This window comes from Macrosteles quadrilineatus, unplaced genomic scaffold (assembly GCF_028750875.1).
Source record: "Macrosteles quadrilineatus isolate MER2022 unplaced genomic scaffold, UCM_ALF_1.0 Scaffold_2__2_contigs__length_208266976, whole genome shotgun sequence".
Taxonomy (NCBI): Eukaryota; Metazoa; Arthropoda; class Insecta; order Hemiptera; family Cicadellidae; genus Macrosteles; species Macrosteles quadrilineatus.
The window spans coordinates 52603494-52620593 of NW_026542595.1; positions in this window are offsets into that span (position 1 = coordinate 52603494).

Here is a 17100-nt window from a genome sequence, read left to right on the forward strand (position 1 = left end):
GTTTAATCATTGGATTTAACACATGGACCAACACGATCCGGGTGATATTTAATTGGAAGCATTTGTTTTGGCTTGAAATACTGTATTTGCGAAGGTTTATATATAATAGAACAAACCAACTTCTGTTCACCGACATAGGTACTGTCACATTATTCCAAGTCCTCTTCGAGTTCAGACAAAACTAAAGGGTCATCGTCACTATCCGATACACAATTATGACACATAAATGCAAATTCATCATCATCTTCGTCATCGTCGTTGTCAATTCCAAGAGTGTTTCGATGTTTCTTTGGGATACACTTGTAGTGATAAGCACTGTTACATGAATCACAGTTTATCCACTTTCTTGCCAAACCTAAAATTATCTCTGCGGAAAATCGCTTCTTGCAAACATTGCAAATCCAGTCATCGGCTTAATCTTCAATCACTTTTTTTTTTAACTTTGCTTTTCTTCTGGTTGCCCACAATATCGATATCTGACATAATTACCAACATACTTAACTGCTTGATTACAGAGCTGGTTGGTACATTTCAAAAAATCATTTTCATATTCTTCCTATACCATTTGCATAATACTAATTACATGTTTACACAAATATAATACAAAATCAGAAGGTACTGACAGATCACCCCTGTTGATTTCCTTAAAATACTTATCCTTAACATTTCCTGTCGTTCTAAGCAGCCTTGAATATTCTTCGCATGTAATTTTCAAACAAAGCTTAAATGCTATATAGCCACAAGCATAAATAAGCCCTGACTCATCAAACAATATGTTGTCTAAATATGGTTCTTCTAACAATTGGTAAAATTTGTTTTCTAATGTAACTGGCTTTAATAGTTTACTATTGTCTATGCTCGAGACATCTTCACTGGTAGATATACATAAAATGTCTTTAGAGAATGTAATTTGTTCATACCTTGCTGAATGTATACCAAGAACACTCTTAAGTCTCATTTTCTTCTTCGATTACATCACTTGCGTAACAGAAATGTTGTAGTTACCACCCGTTAGTTGGCGGTATTGGCCAAACCTTGATTCGATTTGATCAGTCTGGAATTTACCAACAAATATATATGATGGTCTAATATCGTTAAGTACATAAATAATCATTTCTTGCATCACGTGGGTGGTTTGATAGATAGCGTCGTACGTTTAATCTGTTAGGCATTTCCTCGTTGAATTTTTTTATCTTCTGTTTTCCATGCTGATAGCAGCCACATAAGAAAAACTTTCATGAAAATCAGACGTTTATCTATGGTGTTTGTAAACGGTTTTTGAAGGGGATTGCGTTTTAAAACATGAGTCAAAGGCCGCTTAACATTTACAAAGCTCCACCATATTAAAATTATCTTGACGAACAAAGCAGTGCCATCGTAACCATATTTGTATACACAAATCTATACAGCTGCAAGAGTTGATTCATTAAAAACATTAGTTACAAGTGAAACCTTTGGTCGTTCAAAGGAATTTGGAAACAACGTTTTTAATGTTAATTTAGGTGCTGATTTGATTAGCATGTTTGATTCTGTCGTAAATATTTCTTTTATATCGTCCAACTTAGCTGCAGAAAACACTTCAAAATCAGTACCGTACTATTGTTCACGGAAGTATTGTATCGTCAGAAAACTAGTTTAAGTCTACATGGAATACAAATGACTGGTAATTCCTTCAAATATTTCTTATATTCTTTAGTATATGAACACTGTCATACAACAAAAAGGTTTTAATAGGATCACCGTCTATTTGAAAGTAATATTTACTTTCAGAATCATTTGTTAACTCTTTAAACAGTGTACGATTCACTGCATTATTGACTGATATAATTGATAAAATAGCTAATCCACAATCCAGTGCCATACTTATAACATTTCTTGTAATATCCGCTAGTTCTTATCCTTTTAACTTTATAACAGGAACTAATTTTATCACTTCCTTGAAATTCCCAAATGCAATAACAGAATGAATAAAGTAATATTTTTATTTCTCATAATACTACATAATAATTTGTAATTAAAACACATATTTAAAATTCATAATAAACGTGAGATTATTAAAACCTGTATGTAGAATAACCCTTCAGAGATATGCAATGTGTTTTTACTGACGCGGTTTGTATCTAATCAGGTTTTATTTCTATTGTTTTACATCAGCTTTTACACAAGGATAGACGAGGCTGGGTATTGATGACGCTGTTACGGCAGACATTTTATTGTTTCCTAACCAATAACAGCGTTTCTGCTACATTGCTTCTAAATAATGGCCGATAAAACCTCCAACTGCTACCGTTCTCGTCGGAAAATTGTTTTTAAATAAGGAGAACCTTCAAAGTTTAGGCTTTTTTTTATTAAATGTTTGAAGTGTTTTCTAGACCACCTTTGGATTCTTATTACATCCGACATACTTCTATCAAATGAATCTGTAGCAATTACATATTCACACTATCACAGTATCAACTATCACAAAAAAAAAAAACAATTTTAACATGCAAGATTTCTCTTTAGGCTTAAAATTGCTGATATGAATCATAGGTTTTTTAAAACTTGCATTAATGTTCTCATGATGATTCTTTAAAACATTTTTAAAAGCTATCATTATTATTGGTAAAAAAAATATTAGTAATTATACACATTCTTATCAGATAAATTATGATTTACAGATAAAAATCAATGTTCGTTATTACTGATTATTTAGATTTAGCGTTAGTTTTTAGCGAATTTCCCATATAGGGAATAAGCTATTACCGTAGTACTCATGGTAAGACCTGGACGCGGGACCGATTTTTTTTTTCATTTTGAGGTCCCTAGAGGCCAAAAACACCATCCGTTCAAATTCATATATATATATATATTTATATATTTATATATATACATATATATATATGTGTCCGTTAGCACGATAACTCGAGCAAAAATGATCCGATTTTGATGAAATTTGGTACAAACGTGTAAACCTACGTTTATTCGAACGAGTTCGCGATCCAGCATGATCGGACCATGGGAACGGGGTTTTATGGGGTAAAAATAGGTTTTTCCCATTTTTGACCCAAAAAACATAAAATTTAGCAATTTCTTTCCAAACCATTTTGTAGAGCTTAAAAAAACAAATAATTTAGTATATTGAAGCGTTATTATGCGCCTAATGGTTACGGAGAAAATTCAAAAAAATTATAAATTTAAAATTCCCATGTTATTCTTATGGAGAATAAGTAAATTGTTGTAGTTTGCTTGTTTATGAACATATTTTGATCAAATTTGGAAAATGTTTTTATTTCTTACTAACTATTAACGTTTTACAAAAAAAAAAAAACAGTTTTACCCTCCCTGATGCAGCAAACTAAGTACTAGTTAAACTAATTCTATTTAAATAGAGAATAAATGTTATATTTTTAAGTAGACATTTCAGTGTAAATCCAATCAGTCAAATGGAAATTCGCTTAGTCTGCAGGTTTGCTGCGGCGGGGGTATTTTTCTTTTTTCAACGCCAGTGGCATTTCACAAGAGTGCACGAGAGAATAAATGTTTAGTGGATATGTCGGGGATTGAACCCGTCCCTCCCGCACCGAAGTCCGAGACGCTAACCACTAGGCTAGCAACACAACCCCACAACACAACAATTAGTCTAACATACCCTAACTAACCCCGCCGAAACAAAGCTGCAGGCTAAGAGAATTTCCATTTGCCTTATTGGATTTAGACTATAATACCTCCTTTAAAATATCACATTTTTTCCCCTATTTGAATAGCATTAGTTTAACAAGTACTTAAGTTAGCTGCAACAGGGAGGGTAAAGGAGTTTTTTTTATGTCAATAGCTTGGTAGCCTATGAAATCAACGCATTTTTCAAATGTAATCAAAATATGTTCATAAACAAGCAAACTAAAACAGTTTACTTATTTTTCATAAGATTATAATGGGAATATCATATTTAAAATTTTTTTTTATTTTCTCCGTAGCCTAACTATTAGGTGCATAACAACGCTTCAATATACTAAATTAATTGTATATTTGAGGTATACAAAATGGGTTGGCAAGAAATTGCTAAATTTTATGTTTTTATGATAACAAATTTAAAAAATAAAAATAAAACCCCCCATAAACCACCGTTCCCATAGTCCCCACTTCTGCTCGAGTCCTATTAAATCTTAACCCTTGGATTATCCAAGATCATTTCAGGCATAAATATACATTCGGCGATGCTTTATTTCATCCGAATACACAGGTGAAGCTCTTTACGCCCAACAAAATTAAAATCACATAGGCAGTAAGTTTACCGAGTAGGTTGGACGCAAAGCGTTGGCAAGTAACTTTAAACATAAAAGACAGCAGTAAATTAGCATTAAGATCAGTTTAAATTACTGAAGCCTGACTTTAGTCTAGGGTAAACTTCCGAAGAAAACCTACGATATATTATCGGATAAATAACGATAGCCTAGATTTATCAAAACTTGTTTGGTTGGATATATCAATTAAAAAATAGTTTGTATAGGTTTTTAATAAATACATTTAACATAACAAATAATTTAACTTATTTAACGAAAAGTATAAAAACAAACAATAAGTTACTAACCAAACCATAAGCTAAATTAATTATAATAATTAGTTGGAAACTACGGAATAAAAAGCTTTGTTGATGTTATTGTTTTTTTATTTAGGATAAAACTTATAAACTTATCTTATTTTAAAATTAAAACCTTTGCGATACCGTAACTTAACTTATTAATATATACGCTGTACTTGATAACTTATTAAAATAAAATTGTAGCTGGAGTAGTTTGGTTGTAATTTAATTATACGAGAAGGGCTTCCGGCCGCACCTTGTTGCGTCGTGTGGGCAGATTCTGCCTACAACCTCACTTTTAATACAATTTAGATACTCAAGTTCTGAGCTATACAGAAAAGTTGCTAAGCTACTTAGAAAAACACGGACAAAATTACAATTTCCATCGTTTTACTCTACGTAATCATACGCAAATACATATTTTTACCTTCTTTATAACAATTAATATGACATTCTGAATGTAAACGATTGTCGTTCTTAGAGTTTTATAACTATCTCACAACTTTGAATGGAACTCGTAGAATGGAAACCAAACGTCAAAACCAAATCAAACTTCAATAAAAAATAGATACATACATAATGAATTATTTTGTACGTTTTCAGAATTTTTGCTTCGTTCAAAAGGTTTTTGATGTTAATTGAATTTTTTATGGCAAACGCTAGAAAAATTGTAAACCAGTAAAAGCTTGTTTTGAAGGTCATTATATTTATTATGAAAATATCTATAATGCTAAGGCGTAAGGCTTAATGTTACGCATATTATTGAAACTAATCAAACATTTAATTAGTTGCGTTTACCACAAGGGCTCCTCACAGCTAGTGATGTAAAAGATCGATAAGTTCGCCGCTGCGCGTGCGTAGGTGCAGAGTCGCGTCTTTAGTAGTAGTTTGTTTACACGATGTTGTCAGAAAGGCGTGCATAATGACCCCGCGCTACCCGTCCGTCCACACCACCTTCCCCCCAAGGCTATCCCCCTAAAACGCAACTACAATATCTGAAGGCAAATAAAGTTGAGCCCTCAATGGTATTGAAATGGGTTTCATTACTTCACCGAGTGAGTTTTTGATACTTTACTTCACCGAGTGAAGTAAAGAAGTTGTTTACATCACGCTAGGAATAGGGAAATTTAACATGGCAGGTTGAGTGAATTTGTTTTGCATTGTATGGCAAATGGAAAAAAAATCTATAACTTGGCGTTATCCTTTTTATGTAGGACATACATGATGCAGCAGCTTCCTTGTTTTATAGACAATATTTTCCAATGTAAAAGTGATGGTTGAAAAAAAAAACTTACTCTCATCCTTTTCCCCGTGGACTCGTTGTATAAATTAGGCGCTGAGACTAGTTCAGTGGCTAGTATAATGTTGGACCAGCTAGTACTAAAGACCGGTAGAGGGGCAAGTGGAATCTGAGTGACGCCAGCATATGGCAGGAATATCAAACCTATGTTTTTCCTTCCACCATGAACTATAAATAAAAAGGTTTGGGTTTTACTATAATAAAAAAATAACTGATTAACTTACGTCTAAATAAAGAAAACTGAATTTCAAAGTCACAGAATTAAGATCTATTTGGTCACCCAACACAAATATCACATTTATATTAGAGAGGGCTGTCCTCAAGCTTCGCACAGTTTATGTGAGCCCAACCCTTTCAATCTCAGCATTGTATCCAGTTTTCTTGAAATGTCTCGTAACAAATAATGCAATGTGTTTATTTTTTTTTAGACCTACTTCTTTTTCCAAACTGCAATTTTCTATTTGCGATTTTTCACATTTATGTCTTTTGACTTTTTCAAAACGTTAAAATTTTCATCCTTTAAAGGTTTAGCATTTTTATTTTTAAGACTTCCTTTGGGCTTTTTATTTTGTTCATGTTCTTTCTTATGTTTCTTCTCTTCCCTCAATTTGTGCGATTTCTTTGTTTCTTTTCTTTCTGTGCTTTTGTTTCTTTTCTTTTTGTGCTTTCTGTGCTGTGGTTCTCCTTTGCAGCAAGTTTTTCCTTAACATCCTTTTCAATTTTCTTCTCTTCTAATTGGATATTATATGGCATTGATGTCAAGATTTCAATTTTTGCAAACGATTTTACCTAGCTACAAACTTCGCAATTGGAGTACTTGGCAGTGGGGATTGTTCTTCCAACAAAATCTCTTCAATTCTCTTCTTTGTCAAGATCTTCTGTTAGTCTATGTTTGATGGAAGTCTTGCAGGTCCAGAAGATTCATCAAATGAAAACCTTGAAGGTCCAGTTTGAACGTCTGGGAACTGCCTTTGAGTGTCGGCATTTTCATCTGGAAGCTGCCTTGGAGGTCCAGCACGAACGACTGGGAGCTTCCTTGAAATACAAGCGCCTTCGTCAACTTGAATGTCTTGGAGCTGCCATGAAGTGCCAGCGTCTACGTGTGGAAGCTACCTTGAAGTTCCAATCGAAGGGGCAAAATCTAAATCGCAAACACATTCCGGTCCAGAGGAAATATCCCTATGCATGTGAAGCTTGTTTTTCGAAAATGCCTTGTTTACAAGTCATGTTTACATGGCTGTTCACCAGAGGATGGGCATAGATCATCGAAGGAGCTGGGAAAGAACAGGTAACATACAGTAAAAGAGAATACTTCAGATACCTACCGGTGCGCTATAGACCAGTCAGTAAAGGAGTTGATTGTTGCAAACGGTGGGGTAGTAAATATTATTTTTGCAACTTGTGTATATGTGTTACTAGAAGTAAATATAAAAAAAGGTAGCACTAAATATGTCGGAGCAACTTTTGGCAGGCTAAAAACCTTAAAATATGGGTATTTTATGGGATAAAAATGGATTATTTCCATTTTTTACCCTAAAAACACAAAATTTCATAATTTCTTTCCAAACCATTTTGTGGAGCATAAAAAAGAAATAATTTTTTCTATCGAAGCGTTGTTGTATTCCCAACGGTAACGGAGGTAATTAAGAAAATTGTAATTTAAAATTCCCATGTTATTCTAATGGAGAATAAATAAACAGTTGTAGTTTTTATTTTATTTATGTAATTAAACCAAATTTGGAAATTGTGTTTATTCAATACTATTGACATTTTTATAAAAAAACACGTTTAATATCTTCCCTGTAGTAGCAAACCTAAGTACTCACTATAATTAATGTTAATAAATTAGGAAATGAATCTGACAATTTTTAGGGCATATTTAATTAGAAATTCAGTCAGGTAAATAGAAATCACATAGTCTGGAAGAAGAAGAAAAGATGGTGTGTTTGTGTTTTACAATAATATAACCCTAAAATTGGATCTTGCCAAATAGATTTTTATTCTCAAGTAGATTCTGTTTGAAATTTAATTATTATGCTATAATGGAAGAAATATTGGAAGTTATAGGTGAAGTTGAAGATGAAGATTTTTATGCCATTTTACCGAGAAATAGGGGCCCAACTATTTTCAGGCTTAGAACTGACCATTTTGAAAAGTGGGAAGAACTGGATTTCTTTGACAGATTTCGCATTCACAAAAGAACAGCCAATATTATTATTGAGGTGATACAGAATAGAATATCTTCACGTACAGGCAAAAACCGTGCATTGTCTCCAGCAGTGAAAGTGTTAACAACTTTACGCTTTTTTTGCATCAGGGACATTCTTAATTAACATAGCCGAGTTAGGTAGCATTCACTAGTCAACAGCAAGTAAAGTGGTTAAGGAAGTGTCCATTGCTCTAGCTGAGCTCTGTCCTCAGGTAATTAAAATGCCAGTTGAGTATGAGGAAATACAGAAAGTTTCAAGTGGATTTTATGAGAAGGCTCGATTTTCTAAATGTGTAGGGGCATTGGACTGCACACACACAAAAATTCAGTCACCTGGTGGTGAAAATGCCGAATTATATAGAAATCGGAAAGGCATTTTTACAATGAATGTACAGGGAATTTGTGACTCTTCATTGTCCTTGTGGAACATTGTTGCTAGGTGGTCTGGGTCAACTCACGACTCACATATTTTTAACTCTTCAAAAGTAAAGAAAGACTCTGAAAGCAATGTTTATGGGAACCATGTTTTGGTAGGTGACAGTGGTTATGGTTGCACAAATTTTTTGATAACCCCATTAGAGGTAGTGAATACTCCAGAGGAGAGATTATTCCAAGAGTCACAAGTAAGGACGAGGAATCCCATAGAACGTTGCTTTGGCGTTTTGAAAAGAAGGTTTCCTGCTTTGGCCTAGGAATTTGACTCAAGATAGATAGAGTTGAAAGTATCATTGTTGCTTGTGCTGTTCTGCATAATATTTGCATACAAGAACGAGAAGATGTCCCCGAAGACAATGAAGAAGCCATGAATGCCATTGAAGCTCTCGAAGCAGTTGTGTTCACCAACTACCTCAAGGACAACCACAGAACAGAAGACTTACCGTTCGAGACATAAATCTTATAACTCGGAATAATTTGATTTCAGGTTATTTCAGGGGTCTTCTCTAAAATATTGACTTTTTGTTGGATGAGATGAAATTAGTGACAACCTGAAACCTGAGGGCTACTGATGGTCGGCACGTGTAGCTCCCTTGGCTACAGATTGAATTTATCTTGCTCCTTCAGTGGAGAGGCGGCAATTGCAAGACCTACTAGTAATATTGTGTATTGGGGCAGTTGAAGGCGTCCCTCCAAACGGCAATAATTCCTATCGGGTGATCAGTCCGATTTCCCCTTGTTTTAAACATTACTAGCAACGTTACAAAATTGCCCTTGTTTAAGGCTATGTAGCGCTACTATATTTTGTGTTAAAAACTGTTGTGTAAAACTGTTTCAAATATAATATTTTATATCAAATGTCTTCCTTAATAAATATGTTGTTGTAATAATTAATTGTGTTGCCTATAACTTTTTTTCATAGTTATTATGAAATATATTACAGTATGAAACGTGTGGACTGAAAAAGAGAACAAATCAGCTTTAATTTTGAATATAAATTGTAATTACCAGATAACTTAGTGTTAAAAGAATTTTATTTAACATATGTTCGTTTACAATATTTGTAAACATCTCAGTTCATTGTTTTCCATTCCAAATAAAGGTTCATCATCAATTTCTTTCTGTTTAATATCTTCATCTTTTTACATTTGGCTAGGTTCATCATCAATTTCTTCTGTTTAATATCTTCATCTTTTACATTTTTTCCTAAGTCTTTGTACTAACTGAGGATTAAACTTCTTTGGCCTTCTTTCCCTTGCCCAAGGTTACTGTCTATTTGGCAGTCGTTTCTATGTCGTCGTTTGCTAGCATCCCGTAATATCTTTCCATCCATGTCTTTAGGGATTTTACACATGATACATCTTCTATTGGAAGATGAGGTAGGACTGCTAAGAAATATCTCATTGATTTGGTTAATTTTGGCTTGATAGCTAAAGGAAGCCTCACTACAGATTCATCTTCTCCCAAGAGGAGTATGCAGAGCTACCGGGATTCCGTAAACAACTAGTTCTAAATAATCTTCATCTTGATGTGTGATTCCTTTATAACATTGGTAAAATTTCTTTCCCTCAAACTAGTTTATATATACCTAGTTCTCGATTCTGTCTTTCATAAGAGAGGTCGTCAATTGGGATTTGTCCAGCTCTATTTCCTGATTAATGTTTTCTCTTGAGATGGGGATCTACTCCGGGGATTGCTCTTAGGTGGTTCATTGTGAATGGCCATTTTTAGCGAATTTCCCATATAGGGAATAAGCTATTACCGTAGGTCTCATGTTAAGACCTAGACCCGGGACCGATTTACTTTTTCGTTTTGAGGTCCCCAGAGACCAAAAACACCATCCGTTCAAATTCATATATATATATATATATATATATGTGTGTGTGTGTGTGTGTGTGTGTGTGTGTGTGTGTGTGTGTGTGTGTCCGTTAGCGCGATAACTCGAGCAAAATTAATCCGATTTTAATTAAATTTGGTACAAACGTGTAAACCTACATTCATTCGAACGAGTTCGCAAACCAGCATAATCGGACCATGGGATCAGGGGTTTATGGGGGGTTTTATGTAGTATATTGAAGTGTTTTTTAATGTTCATTGACTACAGAGAAAATTAAAAAAATTGTAAACTTAAAATTCCTATGTTATTCTTATGGAGAATAAATAAACTGTTCTAGTTTGCTTGTTTATGGATATATTTTAATCAAATTTGGCAATTTGGTTTATTTCATACTAAGCTATCAATATTTCAATTGAAAAAACACACCTCAACATCTTCCCCGTAGCAGCAAACCTAACTACTCACTAAAATTAATGTTATAGGAAATAAATCTGAAAATTTATAGGGAATATTTTAGTAGAAATCAAGCCGGGTAAATGGAAATTCGCTTAGTATGCAGGTTTGCTGCGACGGGGGTATTACTTCTTTGGTTGAAATCATAGATTTGGGAGCTTTTGGCCTGATCATCTCTTGTCTCATGAGTCTCAGTTCCGCAATGCTATCTTGAAGATCTTGACAAAGCTTTTCATTGTTTGCCTTTTGGGGGGCACAAGATTCCAAAAGAGTGTGAACCATCTTCTTCGGACTGTCCACGGTTTCTCGAACCAAGGCTAGCTCCTGCTGATATCTTGCTTCTTCTGTTGTGGCTTGATCAAGAACTGTGTATGTAAGACCCACTCTGAGACCTGAAATGAAATGTTGAAAACTCTTCCTGTTTTCAGCTTCTGATTCAGCCTTTGTTTTCGTAGGGAGTCCAGCAAGAAGGTTTTTCCGATAGATCCTGGAAGAGTTTTTAGATATTTCAGCTCAACATGAAAGTCATTGTAATACATCTGGATAACCTTATAGATGGATTCCTCACTGTCCCTCGGCTGGATGTTGAAACTTTCCATCAGAGACTCTCCATTGCCCCTAAAATATCTCCAATTGTTGTCCTTGGATTGGCTGGGGTTGCCACCTTTTGTTCCTGGTATGAATGGTGATGTACTCGGATTGAGAGGTTGTGTGGGAGTTTTCGATATGGATGGTGGTCTAATTTGTTGTTTCTCTGCTGTTGTCTTTCCTCCTTTTCCTTTCCCCTTGGATGTAGGATTGGGATGAGGCTGAGGCCTGGAGGACTCTGTAGATGCAGAATTAGGATTTTCAGATGTATTTTTTGCCTTTTTGTTCTTCCCTTTACTCGGGTCTTTCACAGCTGAACTGTATGGAGCTCCTGATGTCCCGGAGATTCTGGAGAGGACGACAGGATATCTGCAAATTCCCGTTTTAGTTTTTCTTCTCTGTCAACTTCGTTTTGAGCGTCGGTTATCAAATTTAGGTAAGATTCTGGTAAACTGTCTTTGGATTTCAATTCAAGCAATGATTTCAACTGATCTTCAGAAAGAGGATCAGGTGAATTATCTCTTCATGTTTTAATAAAAACTGTAATTTACTTGATTTTTTTATTGCTTTACCCAGGCATAAATCTAAATTAGTTACCTTTAAAATAAGAGGAATAATGACACAAGTCAATGTAATCAGAGTCTTAACTCAAAAATAAATATACAAAATATGCGGAAAAGTGACACAAGTCAAACTAAAACAAAAATATATATATTTATATAACATAGGAGAAACTAAAAAAGTAGTACTGTACAAAAAACTTAAGTTTTTTCCATATATATTAAACAAAAAAATTTAAAAAAATATTTTTGCATAAGACTTAAAACGGCTAACAGGTAAAAAACACATGTTTTCATTTTGTTCTCCTGTAAAATTAGCTAATTTTGACTTGTGTCACTTTTCGTGCAAGGGTGCGAATGATATTTTCTTGTGGACAACAAAAAACAAAGTTTAAAAAACAAGTTTAGCCAATCTTATCCGGGTTTGTTGTCCAACCATATAGTTTTAAGTTTGCTCTCTTGAATAAATTCTTGTACCAAGCTTAATGTCTTTTGTCTTGTCAGCCCCTCTCCGTGAATGGTACAAACTGCTTAGTATTTAGAAAATGCAGCCTCATTCTCTTCCGAAATTTCTGTTTTTCGTCCTCCTCTAAACTGTTCTTCTGGGCATTTGTTTTTGTAATGTTTTCCTAAAGTTGATGCAGGAACACCGAACTTTAAAGCTGCTGTTCTGATAGGGACCCCCTTTCCTTACTTCTATCATGGTCTTTCTCATGTCCTCGGGATCAAATTTGCACCGAACATTTTTGTTGATATATTTTCTAGGCATTTTAATGTTTATAATCAATTTAGTCACTTAAAATGTTCAATTCACTTAATAGTAACCTTCATTGTATCACACAACCTAAAAAGAAAAAAAACTTTCATTAACAAGGGGTAATAAGAGACACTTGTCTCTTATTACCCTTTAAATATTTAAAATATGGGGTAATAAGAGACAAGCCTATAAATCATAAATAAGATTATATACAACTTGTTAAATAACTGCAAAGTATCCACCAGACCCTTACACAAATCCGTAACAAGCAAATTATATTAAAACGCCAATCACATTTAAAAAAAATATTCTGACAAGTGCCGAACTTTAAGGTTAAGTTCAAATGTAAGGTTATTTTTATTTCAGAAAAAAAATTGAAAAACTGTCTAAATGTTGTCAGTAGCTATCTAGTGAAACCCAAAACTTATTAAAGTAAATTATAATTATTTTTAGGCATTTTTAACTCTACTTTTAAGGCATTTTTTTATTCAATGTCCCTTATTATCCCTGTCTCTTAATACCCCGGCTTCCTAGTCTTATATTCTTCTCCTGAATGTTGTCCACAAGAAAATATCATATCGCACCCTTGCGATTTTATTTTATATTTATTTATTTATTTTTGAGTTAACACTCTGATTACATTGACTTGTGTCATTATTCCTCTTATTTTAAAGGTAACTAATTTAGATTTATGCCTGGGTAAAGCAATAAAAAAATCAAGTAAATTACAGTTTTTATTAAAACATAAAAGTTCATGAACTAAAAAAGTTACTCTCATAAAAGTAAAAAGGACCAATAAGATTACAGTTCAAGTTCAAAGAGATTGATAAAACAAAACATAAGCCTTAATAATTATTTCGTTGTTAAGTACCTAACGACAGAAACTTGTCTTGAACTGCTAAAGCTAGTTTTGAACTGTAAAGTAAGTCCATGAACTAAATTAAGGTTAATGTTATAGAAAAAAAGGACCACTATGTTTTTGGATTTCAAAGAGATTCGTTAAACAAAGCATAAGCTCCGGGAATTATTTTGTTGTGAAGTAAGTAGAGCAAGTCTTTTTTCTTTTTTTTCCGAAATTGAAAGTCTTTTTTTATACATTTGTTTAACGTCACTCCTTTGCTGGTTAGCAACAGCTGTTTTTTTCCGTCTTCTTTGCAGCTCTTTTCTTTCCACTTCCAGTTTCTCCCTCTTCCTTCCCGAGTTTTTCTTGAATAGGAACGCTTTGAAACTTTTCTTCTTCTGCGAAACTGGTTTGGACTGTAAAGTAAGAGGTTTTGTTTTTTTCCATTCTTACAATCTTTATGTCAGTCATAGCTAGTTTGTTGCCTTCAATAACATATGTAGCATTGCATCCGATTTTCTCCCACAAATCTTTGAAATCGTAAAAATCTGAATGGCATTTTTCTATGACATTATAGGGATTGCCGTTCTTTTTTGCTGTCCTTATCAGTGAAATTTAGTGACCAGGATGGTAAATGGGACCTGATTTTAGTGATTTTTTTATTTGTTTTTCAATGGTTGAGTGCTCGCTATCGCCTTCATTCTGGCTGTGGCCTCTGATTAAAAAGTTGTGAGTAATGCTCTTTATTGGAAAGTTTTTTACAGAATACAGATACATTGAAAATAAATATTTATTTTTTGCTGTCCCCCGCAGTTGTCACTTTAAAAAATGAATTCGATATCACTGTCATTGTTTTGGCATTTCTTTTTAATGAAATCTAAAACACAGCTTGCTATTTTACTTGAGCCTCGGCCACCCTCCCCTTCATGTCAAACAACAATCCGTAGAATCGTTTTTCAGTTCACAAACGGTTAGATTGTAAACACTAAGTTTTGATTTGTAGTACATTGATGACACTTCTCCCTTAGGACACGGAAGCACAGCCTGTAAATCGTAGCAAGCAACTATGGTCGTTGGGCTAACTTTACTTTTATCAATTTCTTTTTGTAAGCGAGACAAATCTTTCTCAATAACATAATTCTCATAGTCTATTTTCAGTTCTTCTTTTTCATTCCCCTCTGCTTGTACGCTACCCAGTACCCCTGTATAGGCCAATCACCGGAGAGTAGGTAGGCAAGATTTAATTTAGAATTATTATTCTTCAACACCAAGCTAACAGCTAAGACGGTGTTTGCTGAGATAACCTATCATTTGGTGTTTTCCCTCAGATGGTAGGATGCTGCACAAATTACTCCAATGCATGGTATTAACAAATTATAATTTTATTCTTCAAAATAATGAAAATCCTTTATAATCTTCCTTATAAATGATACCTAATATTACTATATCAGTAATTAAATGGCAACAGTCTTACTTGGTAAATTTACTACGATTTGACTGGCTTAAATAGGCTGTGATTCCCAGTTCCTACGGACTATGACTGTTTCAAGTACAGTAGGCCTAATGCTTGAACTGGTCTGTAACAATTTCAAAAGAAATAATAACAGGTAAACCAAAGTAATACTAATTTCACATAATTGAGGCAAACATAATTAATTTAAGGTGATTTTACAATTTACAAAACATTCTCAGAACATGTGCTTTTTCATCCAAATGTAACATGAAAGTTGAGTATTTAATATTTAACATTTACAAAGTTACTAACTGACAGACAATCAAAAGAATATATATAATCATAGGTAAAAACATGGCAAACAAGATTATTTACAATACAATACCACATAAATCAATTTTCTTATTTTTAAAATGTTTTCTACTTACATTTTCACGAGTTTGTACAATTTTTAAGGGAATCAGCCAACTAAGAAAGATTTGAAGAAACAGCTCATTGCAAAAATGACTTTAGTTAATTAACAGCCGTTCTCCAGTTCTGCCAACAAGGTGAAGTGTAAATACAGTGAAACTAGTTAGCCATTGATCATGATATTATATGTATACTAGCTGTACCCGCGGGCTTCGCCCCGTTTAACTTCATAAGTATTCGCATGGCTCATTCACGTCCTGGTTGAAGTTCGTTCGCTGCGCTCACTTGCCTTCAGGTTAGCTCGTTCGCTACGCTAACTCGCCTCCAGGTTGAAGTTCGTTCGCTACGCTCACTCACCTTTTGGTTGGAAATTAGCCGTTGTCAAAAATTAATAGTGCTGCACCCTGTTGGTAATCCTTGTAACTTTTATGCTATTGCACATCATAGAACAGAACCAACTTGTTTAATTGAAACAGCTGTTAAGATTCATTAATTCCTTTTAAATATGAAAAATCATAAGATTAACATGGGGAACTACAGAGCCACTGGGGCGGAGCCCGAAAGGGTTTTTGAGATAAGAATATGCTTTAATGTTAATCGGGAATGTGAGCTATCATCATGCCAAATTTCAACCCAATCCGTCCAGTAGTTTATGCGTGATTGAGCAACAAACACACACACAAACATACACACAAACATACACACAAACTCACAAACTTTCAGATTTATAATATTAGTAAGATTATATTATGTGAATTAAAATAATTTAAATTTAATTAACATTTCCCTTACATCAGTATATGCTGTTTGATAAGAGTGACATAATTCACACTGGTCTTTTCTGGGTGTAACCATGGATATGTTGTACTCTTCTGTAAAAATTTTGTGGTAAATGAAATAGTTTCCATAAGGCCGCGTTTCCATCTTCAGATGATTTACACAGTTGAACATAGTCTCTATGAAGGTCAGCAATAGTTTTACTTCCCTCAATGTAATCACGAGTACTATTTTTGCGAATGTAATGGCTCTCAATTTTCGGTATTGATTCAATGTGTTTTCTTATGTCTTCTTTATAGCATCGTCAATAGTTTTTTGATTTTTGTGTTTTCCTCGCAAATCTTGTGTTACAAACCCTTATTTTCCTTTTTTTCTAATATTGTTCTGATAGGCCGATCAGTGATGTCAATAGTATTTTTAAAAAAGGGTTTTACATACACGGATGCGTTTGTTGTTAACATAAAAATAAAATGCATTATTAAGGCGTCTTGTACTGCCCCGTTTAACATACCTATATTCAGGATTGATTATTTGCATGTGATGGGCAATATAGTCTCTTTGCCGTCCTAGATCGCTAAGTTTCCAAAAGTTATTGAAGATTTCTTGTCTTTCTTCATTATTTATTTTAGTTGAACACTTTAGTCTGCAGTTATCATTACATGGCGGTTTTAATGCCTTTTCTGGAAACTTTTTTAGTTTTTGAACAAGACACGTAAAATTGGCCACTGTTCTTTAGTTTTTTAGTTTTGTTTTTTTTTCCATTCTTCTTTATTTTATGATCTTTTTTTGTTCCTCTTTTCTTTTTCGCAGGTGGACTGTTCAAGAAATCTATATTGATATTTTCACTGTGTTCTTCAGTTTCAGTATCTTCATTACTGGTTTCCACTAATGTTACACTCTGTTCAATATTTCTTACTT